Below are 23,197 nucleotides of genomic sequence, written 5' to 3'. Positions count from 1 at the left end.
GAAACATGGACAATAAATAGTTTGGACAAGAAGAGAATAGAAGCTTTCGAAATGTGGTGCTACAGAAGAATGTTGAAGATTAGGTGGGTAGATCACGTAACTAATGAGGAGGTATTGAATAGGATTGGGGAGAAGAGGAGTTTGTGGCACAACTTGACTGGAAGAAGGGATCGGCTGGTAGGACATGTCCTGAGGCATCAAGGGATCACAAATTTAGCATTGGAGGGCAGCGTGGAGGGTCAAAATCGTAGAGGGAGACCAAGAGATGAATACACTAAGCAGATTCAGAAGGATGTAGGTTTCAGTAGGTACTGGGAGATGAAGCAGCTTGCACAGGATAGATTAGCATGGAGAGCTGCATCAAACCAGTCTCAGGACTGAAGACCACAACAACAACAATGTTTTAGTAAAAAAAATAATGGTGTTGTTGCTGTAAAAGTATCCTCTTCAGTGTGAGTATGTAACAAATATTGGGTGAAGTTTTTCGCTCCCAGATTTCTGGCTTGACCCTCTTCCCATAGCATTGCCAAGAAGGAAACATCGTGGGATTACATCAGTCTGCATTATAATAAGCTTTTCCATCTGAAGAGACTTGTTGGGGCCTAGCAGAAGAAAGTTTGAGTTGCTTCATGGTATTCCTATGAGCAACAAAAAATTGAACGTCAACTCAAACAGAGCCCCGCTTCTCTGATTAAGCTTTATACAACTGCGGTGCAGCAGGTTGTCCAGAGGTTACCAGCTAATAATAAAGACTGTTCCAAATCAACAGCCATGCATCTCACTGGTGAACTTAATACCTTGAGATTGAGGGGTTTTCTAATATAGGATTTTTTTCTATCCATGCAATTCGTGCGACTAATCAAGATCCCCATTCGCTGTGATACACAATGTACTACCACTTTGGCACTTATATTTACAAAAGACTGGTGATGCCTTCCAGTCCATAGCTCTGGAAACCTGAGTGTCCAAAACTAAAAACCAAATTCAAACAGGGTCAGCATCATGAAGACCATCCTATGGAAAGTCAGAATGGAAAAATAATGGTAGAAGGATGAACTTGCAGCACAGGAAAGGAAGTAGTGCTGTAAGGAGTGGGGCCCAATAAGGACATACTCACAAAAGCGATATGAGTCGCCTTGAGGGTAAAAAGTAATTGTTGAACAATTCATTGCTAAAAGGTTAACTGCTGGACTGCACTGGGCAGATTTAAGGGTATGAAACAGGACTTTACATCATAGGAAAGAACACAGATGAGGGAAGGGATGAAAATTAGGGTTTAACATTCTGTCCACAAGATTATATGAGGTGGGTTCCACCCATCAGGGGAATTTGGTCACTGTGACATCAATGTGAGTTCACTATAATGCTCCCCAAACCATTATAGCATGGTTCTGGCTCCAACACATGGACAATTATACTGCTGAAAGATGACAGCGCCATTGGGAAAGACATCAAATACAGGGCTATTACAAATGATTTAAGCGATTTCATAAATTCACTGTAGCTCCATTCATTGACATATGGTCACGACACACTACAGATATGTAGAAAAACTCATAAAGTTTTGTTCGGCTGAAGCCGCACTTCAGGTTTCTGCCGCCAGAGCGCTCAAGAGCGCAGTGAGACAAAATGGCGACAGGAGACAAGAAAGCGTATGTCGTGCTTGAAATGTACTCACATCAGTCAGTCATAACAGTGCAACGACACTTCAGGACGAAGTTCAACAAAGATCCACCAACTGCTAACTCCATTCGGCGATGGTATGCGCAGTTTAAAGCTTCTGGATGCCTCTGTAAGGGGAAATCAACGGGTCGGCCTGCAGTGAGAGAAGAAACGGTTGAACGCGTGCGGTCAAGTTTCACGCGTAGCCCGCGGAAGTCGACGAATAAAGCAAGCAGGGAGCTAAACGTACCACAGCCGACGGTTTGGAAAATCTTACGGGAAAGGTTAAAGCAGAAGCCTTACATTTGTGAATGCGTAAAAAAACTTTTTGAGTTTTTGTATGTGTGTGCAAAGCATTGTGAAAATATCTCAAATAATAAAGTTATTGTAGAGCTGTGAAATCGCTTCAATCATTTGTAATAACGCTGTATGGAGGTCTGCAGGTGGTTCGCAGCTGTCAGCATGTCTTTGATTACTGCCACAGGCCCCATGCAAGTACAGAAGAATGTCTCCCATAGCAAATACTGCTCTCCCAGCCTGCATCTGTGGTGCGCTACACATTTTAAACTGCCATTCACTTCAATAACAGCGTTTGTGGAGATGACCATCAACCTAGTGTTAGGTCATTCCGAGTCAAATCAACACACTGATTTAGTTTAACATTCTCAAATTTTGATGAAACTATGTGTATCTAGTGTCCCTACATAGTTATGAATGAAAACCATAAAAATGTGTAGTGATTTAATTAAAAATTTATCAAGCCTGGCATTTTTGAATTTTGTTAAAAATTGCTACACCCTGGAGTAGTAAGTTGCCATTTTCTCTGAAACCAGGTGAGATTTAGACCTGAAAAATGTGTTATTTTAAAGGTCTTTAGATGGGCTTTCATTTGGTATGCAACATGACGAAGTTTAAAACATAAATTAAATAAATTTTAAATTTCTAAAAAAAGCCATATTTTAAAAATTTTGAAAAATCATAAAATTTCCTTGCAATATACTCTTACACTCCTGAAATTTTCATTTTGGGATGATCATGGGATAACATGTTGCAAAATTTTCAAGTTCCACACCTCGTGTGAAGAATGACTTTCATAGAGGTTCTAAATTAAGAAATCATCAAATGTCCACAATCTACATACATAATGTTCCTAATAGATATTGTGAGTGATTTTGAGTGATGGGCAAAATATCTATTAGGAACATTGCATATGTAGATTGTGGACATTTGAGAATGTGGATCCCATGGGAGGCATGCAAGGGATATGTCCCTGCAGTCTCACTATTCATCTGTGTCCTCAGTGGCTCAGATGGATAGAGCATCTGTCATGTAAGCAGGAGATCCCGGGTTCGAGTCCCAGTCGGGGCACACATTTTCAGCTGTCCCCATCAAGGTATATCAACACCACCTGTTGACAGCTAAGGGTTTCAATTAATTATCATTTACTGTGCCATCTTGTTTGGTTTCTGATAAAAGTACAATAATTCTGCTAAGTGATATTGTGAACAACTGACTAATGTCCTACACACACACACACACACACACACACACACACACACACACTTACACATGCGTCAGACATTTTTTAACCCTTTAACTGCTCTGGATGTGTTAACGCGCGCAACTACAAGAAATTAAGTTGCAGGTCCGTGTCTGCTGTCCTGGTACAAATTAAAATCTCCACACCACTAGAGGAGCCAAAACAAAATGAGGAATACCATTTGTAGAGTACAATGTCATGCAGTTATTCATTTTTGACAGCAGTGAATATGGTGTAGTTCTTTTAGACCAATGACGTAAAGAAATAACCACATGATACACTCCACTCTACCGACTAACTGCACCATTTTCTTAAGTTCTCCTCTAGTGGTGTGCTTCCAAATGTGGCATGGTGATTTCAATACGTACAAGGATTGCAACAAATAAAAAAATTTAGAAACAAAAAAATTGTTGCAAATGAGAATATATGCCTGACTGATATATATGTTCTTTATCATAAATTTCCATGTTTTATTCTTGTTTATATAAATACACATGCACACATTAGTAAAATAAAATATTTCTTGTGTTTTAGTTCAACTATGATCACTTCCATAATATTAAGAAGAAAAAAAAAAAAAACAGGTAATGGGCCCAGTTTACCCAGACCACCTGGTTAACATAGTTTACTTAAAATTATGAAACAAAAATAACTACAATCAGCGATCTATATGAAATCAGAATTATGGCATTATAGAAAAACTGAAAGGAAGAGAGAATTACAATACGCGTCAGTTTGCAATGAAAACATATTTTCAACATGAAAAGCTATAGGAATGCATCTCAGCTGAAATAAAGATAGTCAGATGATTCAGTAATTTACATGCACCTGCAGAAAAAAAACTATAAAAGAAACCTGGGACAAATTAAACCAAGTATATGAAGACTCAGATCTTCACTGTTTGCTGGCTACACTCCTCACAACTCGACTGGAAAACTGTACATCAGTAGACAAATATGTATCAAAAATAATTTGTTCTTCTAATAAGTTAAATATTTTGAATTTTGAAACTGAAATATGGGTGGATGGAGTGCATTTTATTGGTAGGATTACCAAATGATTACAAACCAATGATTACGAGCCTAGAGAATGCTAATATACTGATAACTGGAGACTCAAAACTAAATTGTAGCAGAAAGTGAAAGATGAAAAGCACTCTCACTCTGCGAACAATGATGCAGTTCTTCAAGTGAACAAGAAAGATAATAGAATCTTTGCACACAATTTCTCCAAGGCACTAAGATGCTATAATTGTAATAAAAATGGTCATAGTGAAAGAAACTCTTGCAGCAAAACCAAAGGAACTAGCAAGTCTTCAGAAGGGACCACAAGTTACAAAACATTCTTCTTTACAGCAGGTAAAGCCATAAATAATGACTGGTACATTCACTCTGATGCTTCAACATATGAGGGGCCCAGTGGAAAAGGGGCAAATGCCACCTGCGCAGTGATTTTGGTACAGGAAAACAGCCTATGCCATCTAGTATCATAGGTGGAACTTCTAGCACCATTCCTTTGAAAGAGAGCAATTATATTTGCTGTTATTCGGGACTGACACATTCCCAGTGGAAAAAGAGGCCCATGCCAATAGTATCTCTGTGTCTCATGAGTCGATTCATCTCATTGGTTGACTTTGTTTCAGAAAGCTTTTCACAAATGTTGTTCATATGTTTCCAAGATGGCAGCAATAGGTGTTGCTATTAATGTTACTCATGAAGGAAATGCAATAGTACATGCGGAAAAAAAAAGAATTCGTAAAGATAATGAGTGGAAAGATAATGAAAGGAAGAAGTTAAGAAACAATGGATTGTGCCCAAGAAAGTGTTTCATAGTGCCAGTGGTCCATGCTGCAAGACTAGTTTCTGCAAAAACTCAACACTGAATGAAGAAGAGAAGGAGGTGATATTTATTGAGTTTTATTGGTTGGGAGATTATAATAAGCAAAATGCTTATTTAATTGGATTAGCGCGGCCTAATAAGTGCAAAAAAGTGTATCCAAAGAAGAGGAAGGTTCTAAGCCAGAGGAAGATTTCTTCCATGTAGTTTATTCGTGACACTCCAGCTACTGAGGTTGAAGTGTGTAGGACTGCATTTTTGGCTGTTCATGCCATTTCTGTTAAACGTTTGAGGACTGTCTGTAGCAATGAAGACTGTGACACTGAGAGTCATGAATCTGCAACACATGTATCTGTACATACACCTAGACAGGATAGAAGAGGCAAGCATTCTAACACACTTCATGCCATTGATAACAAGAGAGAAAATAAGGTTAGAAATCACATCGAAATGTTTCCAAGGTACACGTCACTTTATAGTAGAATGCAGAATCCAAACAAGTCCTACATAACCTCTGTTCACTCGATTCCTGGTATGTATAATTTGTGCTGTGAAGATCTTACAAATACAGATGAAGTCCCAGTGAAACAACATGTGTATGAAACCATTTTCAACACGGAAAATAATATTGGTTTTAAATTGCCGTTGAGTGATACATGTCGTATTTGTGATTCTGCTAAGGCACGTAATAACGCCGAATCCACGGACATCAAACTACACCTTGAGAAAGCCGAAGGTACATATAGTGCTCTGAAAAGTGACTCAAATGAGTCAAAACAGGATGGTAGTGATGCACTCGTTTTGTGCATGGACTTACAACAAGCATTGCCAACACCATATATTTCAACGGAAACGGTTTTTCATAAGAGACAACTTTGGACATATAATTTCTGTATTCACCGTTGTAGTGACGAGAAGGCAGTGATGTGTGCCTAGTCTGAGAATGTTGCATCTAGAGGGGCCGATGAACTAGCTAGCTGCATTTTAAAAGCTTTGGGCATGATGAAGGAAGAACGTCATCGAAGGCTCATCATTTATTCTGATCCATGTATTAGACAAAATACATACTATTTTATCATAGGTCTGTGGTTGTACCTTCGAGATAAAAAATGTTTTGATGATGTTTAGCACAAATTTCTCCTCCCTGGTCACAAGTTTCTGCCATGTGACAGGGATTTTGGAGTTATTGAGAAGCTGAAAAGAAAGACACAGGCTGTGTACACTCCATCAAAATGGGTTGAATTTATGAGCAATAGCAAGCAAAGGAACCCATTTGTTGTGGTTGAAATGAAGAAAGAGAACTTCGTGTCTTTGTTGTCTATAATGAACAGTATCATCAAACAAAACTTTACTGTTGTCAAAAAGCCTGCAGACATCAGAAATGCAATGGCGTTTATATTAGCGAGCCATGAACATTCTGTATATATCAAGTATTCACACAATCAAACTGAGAAACCTGTGCGAGTTAGTTTACAGAAGTGTCGTGGACGATTTACGAAGCTTGCAGACTGCCAGTTAGTGCCTAAGTACCCAAATGTGCATCAAATTAAAGCAGCAAAGTTCACGGACCTTCAAAGCTTACTGAAATTTGTGCCTCCAATATATTCAAGTTTTTATCAGTCATTGATAAGTGATGGTAGTGACAACACAATGGAACAGGAAAAGACTGGTGAGGAGTTGACTATTAATGATGTGCTACGTAATGTGTCATGTCGAGGATTTCATTTTCTGTACTTTAAATTGTAATAAAGTGGGTCTAATATTTAATAGTATTTGCAAAACACCATCTAATTAGTGTAACAACTGTCGCTATCACAGCAGGAGTTCACATTACTATACTTTCTTAATTCCCATTTCCTGACATAACACACTCTGTTGGCATGTGCCCCTTTTCCACTGGGCCCCTCATATTTCTAAACACTAGTGTGAAATATGAAATGCCCCCCCCATGAACCATGGACCTTGCCGTTGGTGGGGAGGCTTGCGTGCCTCAGCGATACAGATAGCCGTACCGTAGGTACAACCACAACGGAGGGGTATCTGCTGAGAGGCCAGACAAACGTGTGGTTCCTGAAGAGGGGCAGCAGCCTTTTCAGTAGTTGCAAGGGCAACAGTCTGGATGATTGACTGATCTGGCCTTGTAACAATAACCAAAACGGCCTTGCTGTGCTGGTACTGCGAACGACTGAAAGCAAGGGGAAACTACGGCCGTAATTTTTCCCAAGGGCATGCAGCTTTACTGTATGATTAAATGATGATGGCGTCCTCTTGGGTAAAATATTCCGGAGGTAAAATAGTCCCCCATTCGGATCTCCGGGCGGGGACTACTCAAGAGGATGTCATTATCAGGAGAAAGAAAACTGGCGTTCTACGGATCGGAGCGTGGAATGTCAGATCCCTTAATCGGGCAGGTAGGTTAGAAAATTTAAAAAGGGAAATGGATAGGTTAAAGTTAGATATAGTGGGAATTAGTGAAGTTCGGTGGCAGGAGGAACAAGACTTTTGGTCAGGTGAATACAGGGTTATAAATACAAAATCAAATAGGGGTAATGCAGGAGTAGGTTTAATAATGAATAGGAAAATAGGAATACGGGTAAGTTACTACAAACAGCATAGTGAACGCATTATTGTGGCCAAGATAGATACGAAGCCCACACCTACTACAGTAGTACAAGTTTATATGCCAACTAGCTCTGCAGATGACGAAGAAATTGAAGAAATGTATGATGAAATAAAAGAAATTATTCAGATAGTGAAGGGAGATGAAAATTTAATAGTCATGGGTGACTGGAATTCGAGTGTAGGAAAAGGGAGAGAAGGAAACGTAGTAGGTGAATATGGATTGGGGCTAAGAAATGAAAGAGGAAGCCGCCTGGTAGAATTTTGCACAGAGCACAACTTAATCATAGCTAACACTTGGTTTAAGAATCATGATAGAAGGTTGTATACACGGAAGAACCCTGGAGATACTACAAGGTATCAGATAGATTATATAATGGTAAGACAGAGATTTAGGAACCAGGTTTTAAATTGTAAGACATTTCCAGAGGCAGATGTGGACTCTGACCACAATCTATTGATTATGACCTGTAGATTAAAACTGAAGAAACTGCAAAAAGGTGGGAATTTAAGGAGATGGGACCTGGATAAACTGAAAGAACCAGAGGTTGTACAGAGTTTCAGGGAGAGCATAAGGGAACAATTGACAGGAATGGGGGAAAGAAATACAGTAGAAGAAGAAGGGGTAGCTTTGAGGGATGAAGTAGTGAAGGCAGCAGAGGATAAAGTAGGTAAAAAGACAAGGGCTAGTAGAAATCCTTGGGTAACAGAAGAAATATTGAATTTAATTGATGAAAGGAGAAAATATAAAAATGCAGTACATGAAGCAGGCAAAAAGGAATACAAACGTCTCAAAAATGAGATCGACAGGAAGTGCAAAATGGCTAAGCAGGGATGGCTAGAGGACAAATGTAAGGATGTAGAGGCTTATTTCACTACGGGTAAGATCGATACTGCCTACAGGAAAATTAAAGAGACCTTTGGAGATAAGAGAACCACTTGTATGAACATCAAGAGCTCAGATGGAAACCCAGTTCTAAGCAAAGAAGGGAAAGCAGAAAGGTGGAAGGAGTATATAGAGGGTCTATACAAGAGCGATATACTTGAGGACAATATTATGGAAATGGTAGAGGATGTAGATGAAGATGAAATGGGAGATACGATACTGCGTGAAGAGTTTGACAGAGCACTGAAAGACCTGAGTCGAAACAAAGCCCCGGGAGTAGACAACATTCCATTAGAACTACTGACGGCCTTGGGAGAGCCAGTCCTGACAAAACTCCTCCATCTGGTGAGCAAGATGTATGAAACAGGCGAAATACCCTCAGACTTCAAGAAGAATATAATAATTCCAATCCCAAAGAAAGCAGGTGTTGACAGAAGTGAAAATTACCGAACTATCAGTTTAATAAGTCACAGCTGCAAAATACTGACACGAATTATTTACAGACGAATGGAAAAACTGGTAGAAGCCGACCTTGGGGAAGATCAGTTTGGATTCCGTAGAAATGTTGGAACACGTGAGGCAATACTGGCCTTACGACTTATCTTAGAAGAAAGATTAAGGAAAGGCAAACCTACATTTCTAGCATTTGTAGACTTAGAGAAAGCTTTTGACAATGTTGACTGGAATACTCTCTTTCAAAATCTAAAGGTGGCAGGGGTAAAATACAGGGAGCAAAAGGCTATTTACAATTTGTACAGAAACCAGATGGCAGTTATAAGAGTCGAGGGACATGAAAGGGAAGCAGTGGTTGGGAAGGGAGTAAGACAGGGTTGTAGCCTCTCCCCAATGTTATTCAATCTGTATATTGAGCAAGCAGTAAAGGAAACAAAAGAAAAATTCGGAGTAGGAATTAAAATCCATGGAGAAGAAATAAAAACTTTGAGGTTCGCCGATGACATTGTAATTCTGTCAGAGACAGCAAAGGACTTGGAAGAGCAGGTGAATGGAATGGATGGTGTCTTGAAGGGAGGATATAAGATGAACATCAACAAAAGCAAAACGAGGATAATGGAATGTAGTCGAATTAAGTCGGGTGATGTTGAGGGTATTAGATTTGGAAATGAGACACTTAAAGTAGTAAAGGAGTTTTGCTATTTGGAGAGCAAAATAACTGATGATGGTCGAAGTAGAGAGGATATAAAATGTAGACTGGCAATGGCAAGGAAAGCGTTTCTGAAGAAGAGAAATTTGTTAACATCGAGAATAGATTATAGTGTCAGGAAGTCGTTTCTGAAAGTATTTGTATGGAGTGTAGCCTTGTATGGAAGTGAAACATGGACGGTAAATAGTTTGGACAAGAAGAGAATAGAAGCTTTCGAAATGTGGTGCTACAGAAGAATGCTGAAGATTAGATGGGTAGATCACATAACTAATGAGGAAGTATTGAATAGGATTGGGGAGAAGAGAAGTTTGTGGCACAACTTGACCATAAGAAGGGATCGATTGGTAGGACATGTTCTGAGGCATCAAGGGATCACCAGTTTAGTATTGGAGGGCAGCGTGGAGGGTAAAAATCGTAGGGGGAGACCAAGAGATGAATACACTACGCAGATTCAGAAGGATGTAGGTTGCAGTAGGTACTGGGAGATGAAGAAGCTTGCACAGGATAGAGTATCATGGAGAGCTGCATCAAACCAGTCTCAGGACTGAATACCACAACAACAACAAGTGTGAAATGAATTCATGTAGATAGATTTTAAGTTCACGTCTAAATGCTGGTGTGAAATGAATTCGTGTAGATCAGCATTAAGTTCACTGGTGGTAGTGGCGAATAATGAGAATTCAGCCACTCCGTGAATTGGTGACAAAAAAATTGATGCACAAACTCATAGAGAGAAAAAAAAAAAACTGAAGTAACAGATGTTCTTTACCTGCCCCACTTATGTACAGTTTTACTTTCTGTACGTAAGATACAGCAAAGGGACATCTGACCACCTTTGAAAAACTAGGCTTCCACATTTACAAAGAAAAAAGAAGTCTATTTTGAATAGCAGAGCTTAACAATGACATGTACAGATTGTGCCAAACAGATAATAACTATTAAATGAAGCAAACTTGTGGTATAGGGGATTAGGACATTTAAGTCCTGACAGAATGGAAGATTAGCAGAAAGATATGGCCAATGGCACTAATTACATGGGATCTATTGAATCTCCATGTATTAGATGCTTGGAAGATAAATAGATGAGATTACCTTTCCAACATTCTGAGACAAAAGCAAAAGGTATCTTTGAATTACTATATCCTAAAATGTGGGCAGACAAAAAAAAATTCCATTGGAGGTATCAAATATGTCCTGGCTACTCAAGAAAGACAGTTTTGTGTACATTACGTGGTAAAAACCAGGTGTCAGAAACTATTACAAATTGCAAAAGCTAATGGAAAAATGATCTGGCAATAAAATTTGTGTCTTGTGCACACACACAATGAGAAGAATATGTGAACCAAGAACTAACAAAATTTTTAAAGAACGAAGAAATAATTCATCAGACAACAGTACCCTAAACATCGGAACAAAATGGAGCAGTAGAAAGGCACAACAGAACAGTAGTAGAAAAAAAAGTAGGTGCTGATTTGATGCAAGCTTAGCAAAAGCCCACTGGAGGGGAAGCAGTCTCTACAACCGTTTACCTCATTAACAGATCGTCTGCAAAAGCATTAAAAAGGCATGTCACCAGAAAAAGGATTTACGGAAAGAAAATCAACATTAGATATTTAAAAACATTTGGCGGTATGGCCTTCATTCATGTACCTAAAGCAAACAGGTGTAAATGGGATAAAAAGAACACTGAATGGACAGTGGTAGGATATTGTGAACAAGGGAGAGCATATTGGCTGTTTCAATCCAACCAATCAAAATTAAGAAAGGCAAGAGATATGATATTTAAAGAAAATAGTATTCAGAGGAATGATGATATAGCAGTGACCACAAAGCGTCAGGAACCAGAAATTATTCCCAAAATAGTTGAATCTGAGCCTATTACTGATGAAAATAATGACGACTCAAACTGTATTTTACCTGATCAAAGCAGCTGAAAGATTCAGATTCCTCATATGTAAATAAAGATTCTGTAGCCAAACAGCAAAGTCAAATGCTAAGATCATCAACAATTCTGAAAAAATAAAGGTGAATACTAATGTAACATATTACTTACAGACACAGAGCATTCAGGTCCATCATAATCATTAGAAGAAGCTTTACAAAGCAAAGAATCACACAGTTGGCTTCACGCAATTCAGACACTGGAAAAGACAATTTTAACCCTCGGATATGGGCCATGATGATCCCACACCCCGCCACCTCTCATCTTGGACCAGATTCCTTATAATATTTTGTCAGCAGAGCACTTTTCAATGTTACTTTACCCATCTTTATCCCTGAGGAGAGAAGAAAATCTTCAGTCTTTCATGGGGTGTAACAATGATTGGTATTGTTCACAGATGTTCGTGTGTGGTATTCCTACTTGGAACTAGCGCAAGGCTGATACAGACACAATTTTTCCGTTGGAGTACTTCTCTTCGTGAGAGAGCGAAGTGAGACCCAGAGCTGAAGGTAGGGCTGCTGCAAATACTAGTTTTGCTTGGCTTGCATGTGAGTGGCAATGATGGCAAATTTTTAATAACTAGAGTAACCCAGTAATCAATTGTGATGGACACACTGCAATGTGTGTATTTGCAGACTGTTATAGTGCAATTATGCTAAGAAATTCACCAATTAAAAGCAGACGCATAAGGTGGGAGTGAAATGGGTCAACCAAACAACAGCCCTGTGAGTATAACCGATGAAGGTTAACTGACTCAGCGGTAGTTGACAACTTTTCTTTGATCCTTACAGTTCCAGCATACCCCCCCACCCAGGGGGCCCACAGTGGGTACTGTGTGGCGTGCATGGGGCCCCAAGCTATTGCAGTCTCCTTTCCTTTCCAGGCTGCATTACCATCCCTGTTCCTCTCCCTCCCTATCCTTGCTCCTTTGTCCCTGCACCCTCTTTTCCCTCTTAGTGGACTTCTTTATGTCGACCTGGCTATCCTCCTGGCTTTGTTTTGGTCTGTGCTATTGTTTAGTTTGTTGTTTCCATCTCCTTTTCGATGTTTTTGGTTCCCTTGGGGTTTAACCTCTATTTCCAAAATTTTCTGTTCAGTGTGAGCCATTTGGGGATGTACTCCCTACCTAGCTTCCATGGTGCAGTTTCCTCTCCCCGTCCCCTCCCCTTTCCCTTTGCACCCTGCTCCCCTCCCCCCCTCCTGCAAGGTCACCAGCACGGTAGCCAGTCCATGTGGTGGGACTGTTAAGTACCCACTTGGCTAAGCCTCCTGAAACCACAGGGATCACACTACTAGTACCTGAGCTGTTAATGCCTTGTGTTTGCCCAGGAGTCAATGCTCAACACTTTGGGGCACCAGAACTCCCGGCAATGGCCACCGTGTCAGACGGCCCTTGCTGTGGCTGGGTGGAGCCCATGGGGCGAGCCCCTGATCGGAGTGGGTGGTACTAGGCCGGAGGCCTTGCGCATGAAGCGACAAAAGCTTCACCATCCTGGCCATTCTGTGGCCGTCTCTAAGAGTGGTAGCAGATGTGACACTTCTTCTGATCCTTCAGCCTTCCCCTCCCTGGCCACCCCCTGGGAGGAGGCTCAAGATCGCCAGCTTGGGTTGAAACCTTTCCCTCAGTACCTGGTTTGTACCAGGACAGATGGAGGAAGTTTTGCCATGACCAAGCCTTTGTTTTTCATGGAGACAATAGAAGATAAGTATGGCAAAGTGGAATTGATGAGTAAGATGCGGTCTGGTGCTTTGCTCATAAAGACATCTTCTGCTGCCCAATCTGACACCCTGCGTGCTTGTGACCATCTTGGTGACGTCCCAGTCTCCGTCACGCCCCACCAATCTTTGAACTTGGTACAGAGCATTATTTTCCACCGAGATCTTCTTCTCCAAACTGACGAAGAACTCCGTGCTAACCTCGAGCGAGGGGTTCATTTTATCTGCCGTGTGCAGCGAGGCCCTCCAAACAATTGCACCACTACGGGCGCCTTTATCCTGACCTTCGAGGGGGATGTCCTCCCAGAGAAGGTCAAGGTCATGGTGTATCAGTGTGATGTAAAACCTTATATTCCACCACCGGTGAGATGCTTTAAATGCTTACGGTGTGGACACGTTTTCCCGCTGCACCACTGATCCCCTCTGCAGTGACTGTGGACGCTCCCTCCATGAGGGGAGTACCTATGCTCCTCCGCCAGAGTGTGTAAATTGTCATGGACAGCATTCTCCACGCTCGCCTGCATGCCTGTTGTTTGTGAAAGAAAGAAGGATTCAAGAGTTCAAAACCTTAGATCGACTCTCCTACACTGAGCCTTGACGAAAGTATGACCCGCTCCATCCCGTGTCTATGACTTCTACTTTTGCTTCAGTTACGTCCATTCCCCCTCCTACCCCCTCCTCTTCCCAGCCGCACCCCGTTCGCCCCATGACTTCAGCCTCAGCCTCAGCCTCAGCCTCCTCCTCCTCCTCCTCCTCCTCCTCCTCCTCCTCCTCCCTCTCCCCCTCCCCCTCCCCCTCAGTACCCATACCCACCCTTTTGGGTGCTGCTCCCCCTCCCCCACCGGAGAACTGCTCCCCTTCTTCGGCGGCTACCGGTACTGGAGCTCCCTCCCGGGACTCCTCTTCCAGGTACCTCCCTGAAAGGTGATCTGCTGCTCCACATCAGCAGCACGAACCGCGGCTGGTGGGCACCAAGATTGCCCGGTGTAATTCCGTGCCCACCCTTGCTGAAGTCTGCCCTTCTCTTCCTTTCCAAGAGAAGAAGCAGCAAAGCAAGAACAAGGGCAAGACCAAAGGTGCAGCTTTCCCCTCCTCCAGTCAATGAACCAACAGAGTCTGACCCCACCTATATGGATATTACCCCATCTTTATTGGTGATGGATGGCGACTCGGTGGTGTGACCGACACTGGTCTGTTCGCTTCCCATTTGGACTCCAGCTTGAGAATCCTCCAGCAGAATTGTAATGGATATTTGCATCACCTTCCAGAGCTGCAACCCCTTCTTTCCTTCAACTCTGCCGCTTGTATTGTGCTCCAGGAGACCCATTTTATCAATTCTTACTCACCCACCCTTCGTGGGTTCCATGCTTTCTGTTGGAACCAAATTGGCCGCTTGCGGGCTTCTAGTGGTGTTTGCATCTTGGTCCGCAAGGACCTTGTTAGTAAATGGGTTCTCCTCCATACCACTATGGAAGCCACTGCTGTCAGGGTCCATCTTGCCACTCCAATCACATTCTGTAATCTCTACCTCCCACCTGACAGGCCACCCACATCCCTTGCCCTAACCACCCTTCTTCAACAACTCCCTTCTCCCTTCCTGCTACTAGGGGACTTTAATGCCCACAACCCTCTTTGGGGTAGTCATATGACTACTGCCCTGGGCAGGACAGTTGAAGCTGTTCTGGCAGGACTTGACCTCTGTTTACTAAAAACAGGCACTCCCACACACTTTAGTGTGGCGCACAGCACTTTCTCTACAATTGACCTCTCCATTTGCAGTCCTGGCCTTCTTCCCTTCATTTAGTGGGGTGTCCACAGTGAACATTACCCGGTTGTTTTGACCTTCCTCCAGTGTCTCTCATTCTGTCACCCTCCCAGGTGGGCCATCTCTAATGCTGATTGGGGTGCCTTCTCCTCTGCTCCCATCCCCCTGTATTGCCACATGACGTTGTTGATGACTCTATACAGACTTTGACTGCTGCCATCCTTTCAGCAATCCCTTCTTCCTCAGGTCTCCCCCCCCCCCCCCCCCCTGGTGCAAGATGGTCATAAAAGACCGCCGCCACGCTCTTCAACACTTCAAGCGGCACCCTTCTACTGCTCTTCTTCTGGCCTTTAAATGACTCCGCGCCCGGGCCCGCTACCTAATCAAATTTCAGAAACAGATTTGCTGGGAACGATATGTAACTGCCATAGGACCACACACCCCCTCTTCACAAGTCTGGGCGAAACTCAGGCGAATTTTTGACCACTGTCCTCCCATCAGGGTGCCGACCACTCTGTTCTCCTGCGATTGTATTAAGCGTTGGTCAAGTCTCATTTAGACTATGGAAGTCCTGTCTACGAGTCTGTGTCGCCTTCGAAGTTGCAGATACTAGGCCCCATCCACCACTGTGGGGTCCGACTTGCGACAGGTGCCTTCTGGACTAGCCCCGTACTTAGCCTTCTCGCAGAGACGGGGATTCCACCACTGCAAGTTTTGTGCCAACAACAGCTGATATCTTATGCACTCCGCATTCGCTGCATCCCAAAGTACCCTAATTATGGTCTCCTTTATCCAGACACAGAGATCACCCTGCCGCAACAACGGCCACGATGTGGGCTTACCATGGCTGTCCGCATTCAGTCGCTCTTTTCTGAGCACCAGCAATTCCCTTTACCGCCTCTTTTCTCTGCTCACGCACGAATCCCTCTGTGGTGCATCTCTCAGTCATAGCTCTGTCTTGATCTCTCAATTGATTCAAAGGATTCTGTCCCTCCAATGGCTCTTCGCCACCAGTCTACTGTCTCCTCAGTTCTTTTTAGGGTTCATAAGTGATCTATACTGATGGCTCCATGGTTGCTGGTCACACTGATTTTGCTTACACCTATGCGCTAGGCATGGAACTTCGTTCCTTGCCAGATGGCTATAGTGCCTTTACTGCAGAATTGGTAGCCATCTTGCGCGCAGTGGACCATATCCACTCCTGCTCAGGACTATCCTTCACTATCTGTAGTGACTCACTGAACGGTTTGCACGCTATCGGCCAGTGCTTCCCCTGCCACCCGTTGTTCATCACTATCCAGGACTCCCTTTCTCTCCATGCTCAACATGGATGCTCGATGGTTTTCATTTGGACCCTAGGCCATGTTGGGATTCCTGGCGATGAACTTGCTGATCGACTGGCTACATTAGCTACCACCAGGCCATCTCTTGCTATTGGCATTCCAGAAATAGACCTTTGCTTGGCATTACGTCATCAGGTTTTGGGCCTTTGGGATGCAGAATGGCACACTCTTTCTTCGCCAAACAAGCTCAGGGTGATCAAGGATTCTACAACTCCGTGGCAGTCCTCCTTCTGGGTCTCTTGTAAGGCCTCTGTCATCCTATGCCAGCTCCGCATCAGCCATACTTGGCTGACTCACGGTTATCTCCTCCGTCGTGAGGAGCCCCCTCTCTGTCTTCGTGGATCAATGTTGACTGTGGCTCACCCCTCTTATTGGACTGCCCCAATTTAGCCACTCTGCAATGGATTTTTAGCCTTCCAGACTCACTATCCCTGGTGTTGGCTGACAAAGCCTCAGCGGCAGATCTTGTATTACATTTTATTTGTGATGGGGTTTTTTATCGCTTTATTTAAGGGAGGGACCTTCCACCTTATTGGTGGATGGAGGGGCTGGAGGGCCCTCTTGCTGCCCCCTTCACCCCAACTGGATTGGCTTCAACTGGGTTTGGTTGTTCCACCCTGGCCCTCTGCCTTCCTACTCCTTTCCTTATGGGGTCTGTTATGACTTGAGCGTCTCTTGTCTCCTGTGCTTCTTCCTTCACGCCCCTGTCATTAGTCACTTTCTTTCCCTCACCTTTTCTCCCGTCCTTTTCCTTCCTTCCATGTCAATAGTTTATCGTTTTATGGACATTGTAGTTCCCTCTTCTATTGTGGAATTTTATCAGTTTTAGTTAATCCAAGGTCAGAGGGACTGATGACCGTGTAGTTTTGTCCCTTCTCCCCCCCAACCAACCAACCAACCAACCAACCATCCAGCTTACCACATGGCAAAACTGCGAATCTAAGATGATGCACTCGATTTCGTCATGTGTGATATGAAGTGTAGCTTTGCAGCTACCTTCGACTGAATTTATAAACAGATAATTGTGCAACAATACAAGAGGGAAAAACATGGCAAGGTTTTACAGAGTGCAGCTCCACAGTATGCATATTTTGGAGAGAGAGTCCAACGAGTTCACACTAACACATAGAAGCTCAGTAAGAATTATTCATACAATGAGGCAAAATTGTTTGAAGCTGGACAAAGAGTATTAGGTACATTTTTGAATGGGCTACTGGGTGAAGTCTTTTTGAATGGGTTACTATGTTAAGTCAGCTGAGCAGTAAGACTGGCACATTGTGAGACATTTAAAGCTAAGTAATAATACAAACAGCAGTTCAATTTGTTGATGAGTTATGGAGCCCTCAAACTGGCCGCAAACAGGATCATCATGTTTTCAAAGCTCACTCAGAAACCAGCTGTCATGGCAACAGGCACCAAAGCACAGCTTCTCGTAGAAAAAAAGAGTTGAAGTTTCATCTGTGAAGTGGAAGGTCACAGCATGAAACTATAAGAAGGGGAACACAAGGTCTCAATGGAAAGCTTTGGAAGGTGTATATCAAGATGACAGAGGGGACAGGATGGCTACCACTACTTCTTCCAGCCCCAAGAAGCAGTAGTAACTGCGAGCTCCACTGATGACAACTTCAAAGGTCTGCTTGTCAAATCAATTTACCATTGACAAAATGTCCCTTTCCTAGTCAATACAGAGGCTCAAATTTCTTTAATGTGATGCCACATAGTTAAAGAAGAAGGTTGGCTGCAGCCTCGCTACACAATTAAAGGGTTAAATGGCAACCGGATGACCGTTGTGGAGAAGCTGTGATTAACTCTGTGATAGACCCTGATGAATAAGTGGCCAAAATGCAAATGATAAGGATTTCCTGGCATCTAACCATCTCAGACCAACGTAGGAGAAACAGAAATCCGATTCCGTCGTAATCACTGTGGCTGCAATGGGAACTCTAAAGGTCAGACACAAAAGAAAGTTGGCACCGTTGACGTAATGTGTAGACCAAATAGTGATACAGTTATCTCATTTCAAGTTGACGTATATTTAACTGAATGTGAATGCATCCATCTGATAACAGAATAAACTCTGTATATTGATGTGAAGATGCCAGGGAAGTGATTTGTTATTAACAGAGCCATCAGTAAATGGTGGATTGCTAGACCAGAGGCGTTTCTATGTAAGGAGAATTGTCAGTTTAATTAAATATGATACAGGTGGGAAATTGCAGGTTCCAGTGGGAAATTGCATGTTCCAGTAAACACTGATAACCTGAGTAATGCAGAAGTAGAACTACCACGAGGCAATATTGTTGTAACAGTATCGAACATAGATCTGCAAGATATAAGTACCTACCAAGGAGCAATATGTGCAGGTTCTACATTATTGTCCACCTAACAACTGTGTGAAGAAATGAACTGATGAAGCTGCTTACTAAATTAAATCATTTATCACCAGTGCTACATAGCCACTCTGATATTTTCTGCGAATGGGATAATCTCCAAGTAACCCTCCTAGTTCAACACAGGACACATACAGGATTAGCAGTACCCATTACTCAACGACTGTACAGAATACCATATAGTCATCAACATGCTTCAGTTGGAGAGAGAATTGAAGAACAATTGGAATCTGGGTTCATTGAACCTAAAGAATTATCATAGTAATTGTGAGGAAGAAACCACATACAGGAAAACAGAAGTGCAGGTTTTGTTTTGATTGCAGGGAGCTGATTGCTGTAATCTTAATGGATATTCATCCATTGCCAAATCTTGTACACTGCTTGGATTATCTTGGTACACGCATAATCTTCTTTATTTGTGACCTAACCAGAGGGTACAATCAACTCACTGTACATACAGATAAGAGGGCTAAAACATCGTTTATTATGCATACAGGGGTGTGCAAGTATAACCCTCTTCCTTTCCCAGAAACATTCCAGTGACTGATGGATATTGTACTCAGAGGATTAACACCCACTCAGTGTCTGATTTATCTTGTCCAACCTAACTTGAAACTGGTAGAAGCTGTCAAGAACCATCCAGAACTGAAGAGTGTGAAGCAAGCATTCCTAGGCACTGCGAATTTCTGTCAATGATATATTCAGGAGTGTGCTGATACAGCACAACCAAAGACTCAACTACTGAAAACAAGAAGCTGTTTTTATTTGGAGTTCTGAATGTTCACAAACAATGGAAACGCTGAAAGTAGCTTTGACAGCAGCTCCCATATTATCCTATCCAGATTTCTCGAAACCCTTCATCTTAACTACTAACACTAGCAATTGTGCCATCAGGGTAGTTTTTATCACAGAAAATCAAAGGAGAGGAACATCGAATTTCATTTGCTTCCTGTCTTCTGAACAGAGCTCAATGCAGTTACACGACATAGGCACTTGTCTATGTCTAAAACTGAAATTTCTTAATTACCTGAGAATTCACTATAGTAACCAATCGTGCCAGTTTGAAGTGGCTGCTCCACCTGAAGGACCACTGGAGTAAATTAAACTGTGTGAGTACCAATTCAAGGTAACTTACTAGCCCATGAAGCTACACAGCAATGCAAATGGTTTTGTCGTACCTGAAGTTCCACAAGAACAAGTGTACAAGACTGTCACAATAGCCCATTCGCACGACACAGTGGCAAAAGAGCAAATCGCACGACACAGTGGCAAAAGAGCAAATAATCTATGAACAGCACAAATCTATTGGTGGTCAAACTGGAAAGCTGATGCTTAATGTTACATTTCACATTGTGACTCATGTCATACACTAAATGATGTGGATAAAACCGAAGGACCTCTGCAAGGACTTCCAGATGCTAGCACACCTTTTGAATGAGTGGGTCTTGATATTGTAGGATCCCATACCAAACCCAAAAGACGAAAATTGTTATATACTGACTATTTTGGATCATTTCTCAAGATATCTATTAATGATACCAATCCCAGGTCAAAGTGCTGACACAATAGGGGGGCGGGGGGGGGGGGGGGGGGGTGTTTGTTTAAGGTCAGATTTTGAAGTACGGTTCACCTCCTCCTGTAATTAGCGAGCAAGGTTCCAATTCAACTTCTGATTTACTTACAGCAAGCATGCAGGTTGCTGAAGATTAACAAGCTAAGGACAACACCATCTCATCAATAGAGGAATGACCAAGTGGAAAGAGTCCATCAAATCCTAATGAAAATGACAAGCTACTATGTTGTCAGTAAGCACAATTCGTGGGACACCTAGATATGATACAAGCTCAGCAGTTATGCCATAAATGCACTGCATTTATGAACTCACCTATGGCAGGTGAATGACTATGCCATTGACCTTCACAACATCAGCAAGAGACGGCAGCAATGAAAATGCCAGGGACTTAGCCAGCAAACTACATGTAGTACAGAATCACATAAAGGCTTGAAATCATTTCTCCAGTAGGCCACTCAACATGACTGTAGAGCTCTTATACCTAAATAGTGTGTTGGGGACTTAATTTAGTTAAGTAATCAAGTATTGAAGAAGGGTCATATCAGTAAGTTTAAACTGCATTGGAGAGTACTGTATAAAGTCTTTGAAATTATCTCCCCAGTTACATTAAAAGTTAAACTGCTGTTTCAATCTATCGCAGTGCATATAAACTGTGTAAAGCCTTATTCAATCAGGCCAGCAACTGAACCACCCAATGGACCAGAAGAATGACCCTAAGACAGACCCCAGGAACTTGCTGAGACACCCCCAGAACACACCAGACGGTGACAAGATAGTGAGCCCCCAATGCTGAGATCAGCTGTTCAACGCTCACAAGACAGGATGCCATCAGACGAGCCAGGATTGGGGCACTAGCAACACTTTGACACAGTATCTACAGTGCCTGAGACAGTGTTAAACTTATGATAAGTGTGTATATATCACCCAAGGCAGTGAGCGCATGTCTAAGCATGCGTATGCAGAAATGAGAAGTGTGTTCATCTCTTGTAAACAGCATGCTGAGAACTGAGTCAAATGTTAGCATTGTATTTTCTTTCAGAGAACTATTCATCTACCTCAACTCCATTGTACTATGCTTAAGGAAAACAAATCTTGTTTTTGTTTTTATCACTAGGTATTATTTTGAGTTTTGTCTGTCTGTCAGAATCTTTCCACATCAGTTTGGTGTTCTTTTTGAGCCAAAAACAAATATGATAGAAGCTAGTAGTAATTTTAAACTTATTTTGAATCATAACCTTATTGAGGTAGTTCCCGTCAATCATACCATGGTATCATCATACCGTGGTATCATCTCATGATACCATTGTAACCGAAAACTTTAGAGAAAACCTGAGTTTGCTTGTCCTTAAGGTCTTCTATCGTACTGCAGGCACTGGTAGAGACTTTAATTACTCAACAATCAACTCGAAAAATTGCAGTTTTGTTAGTGGTGGGTCTGATAAGACATCCTGTGAAACATTACTAAATGCCTCCTCTGGAAACTACCTAGCACAGACAGTTTGGAACCCCACTCATGATGGAAGTATATTGGATGTAATGGCAACAAACAGACCTGACCTCTTTGAGGATGTCCACATCAGAACTGGTGTCAGTGACCATGACACAGTTGTGGCAACAATGATTACCAAAGTACAAAGGACAACTAAAACAAACAGAAAAACTACATAAAAACTCAGTAGTGGCATATGTCAATGAGGAACTTGAAACTTTCAGTACAGAGCAGGAGTATGTAGAGGAACTACGGCCCAAGTTTAAAAGAATAACTGACCATATAATGGATAATGCATATCCAGTAGAACAGTTCATAATGGGCATTGGGCGGTCCATGGTATACCGTCATTGTAAAGAAACTTCTACAGAAACAAAGACTATTACATAAGAGGTGTAAAACAAATCATAGGGCTCTAGATAGAGAGATGTTGAATGAAACACATTTAGCTGAAGCCTTCAGTGACTACTGTAGTAAAATATTGTCAAATTATCTTTCACAAAACCTGAAGAAATTCTGGTTGTATGTAAAAGCTGTTCGTGGCACCAAAGTTAGTGTACAGTCCCTAGCGAATGAGACAGCAATTGAAATTGAGTAGCAAAAACAAAAGTTGAACTCCATTTTCAAATGTTCCTTTACAAAGGAAAACCCAGGAGAATTGCCCCAATTTAATCCTTGTACCATTGAAAGATGAGTGAAATACGTATTAGTGTCAGTGGTGTTGAGAAACAGCTGAAATCATCAAAGTTGATAAAGTTCCAGGGTCCGATGGAATCTCTATCGGATTCTATGCTGAATTTACAACTGAGTTAACTCCTCTTCTAACTATAATCTATCACAGTCCCTCGAACAATATACCATGCCAATTTCTTGGAAAAAAAGCACAGGTCACACATGTCACACCCATCTACAAGAAGGGTATAGAAGTGATCGACAAAACTACCATCCACTATCCTTCACATCCATATGTTACTGAATATTAGGACATATTGCGAGCTCAAACATAATCATGCATCTCAGACAGAATGATCCTATCCACGCCAATCTGCATGGAATTCGAAAGCACTGACCATGTGAAACCCAACTTGGACTTTTCTGCATGATAAACTGAAAGCTTTGGATTAAGGCAGTCAGATAGGTGCAGTATTTCTTGATTTCTGAAAAGCATTTGACTCAGTACCATGCCTACACTTAGTATTAAAAATAAGATCATATGTTGTACCAAGTGAAATTTGTAACTGGTCTGAGGACTTTTTGGTATGGAGGATGTAGCA

General features: G+C 42.1%; 1 long non-coding RNA gene across 1 annotated transcript in view; it reads left to right on the top strand.

Moving 5' to 3' along the window:
- The window catches only part of LOC124550885, an 88,932-nt gene that overhangs the window by 33,267 nt on the left and 32,468 nt on the right, over window positions 1-23,197 (top strand). Inside the window, exon 2 of the long non-coding RNA XR_006967745.1 lies at window positions 12,045-12,156. This is a non-coding gene — a long non-coding RNA (uncharacterized LOC124550885). The remainder of the gene's footprint in view (window positions 1-12,044; window positions 12,157-23,197) is intronic.

This window comes from Schistocerca americana, chromosome 1 (assembly GCF_021461395.2).
Source record: "Schistocerca americana isolate TAMUIC-IGC-003095 chromosome 1, iqSchAmer2.1, whole genome shotgun sequence".
NCBI classification, from domain to species: Eukaryota; Metazoa; Arthropoda; class Insecta; order Orthoptera; family Acrididae; genus Schistocerca; species Schistocerca americana.
Note: the sequence above shows the minus strand (reverse complement) of the source record. Positions and strands in the feature narration are given on the sequence as shown.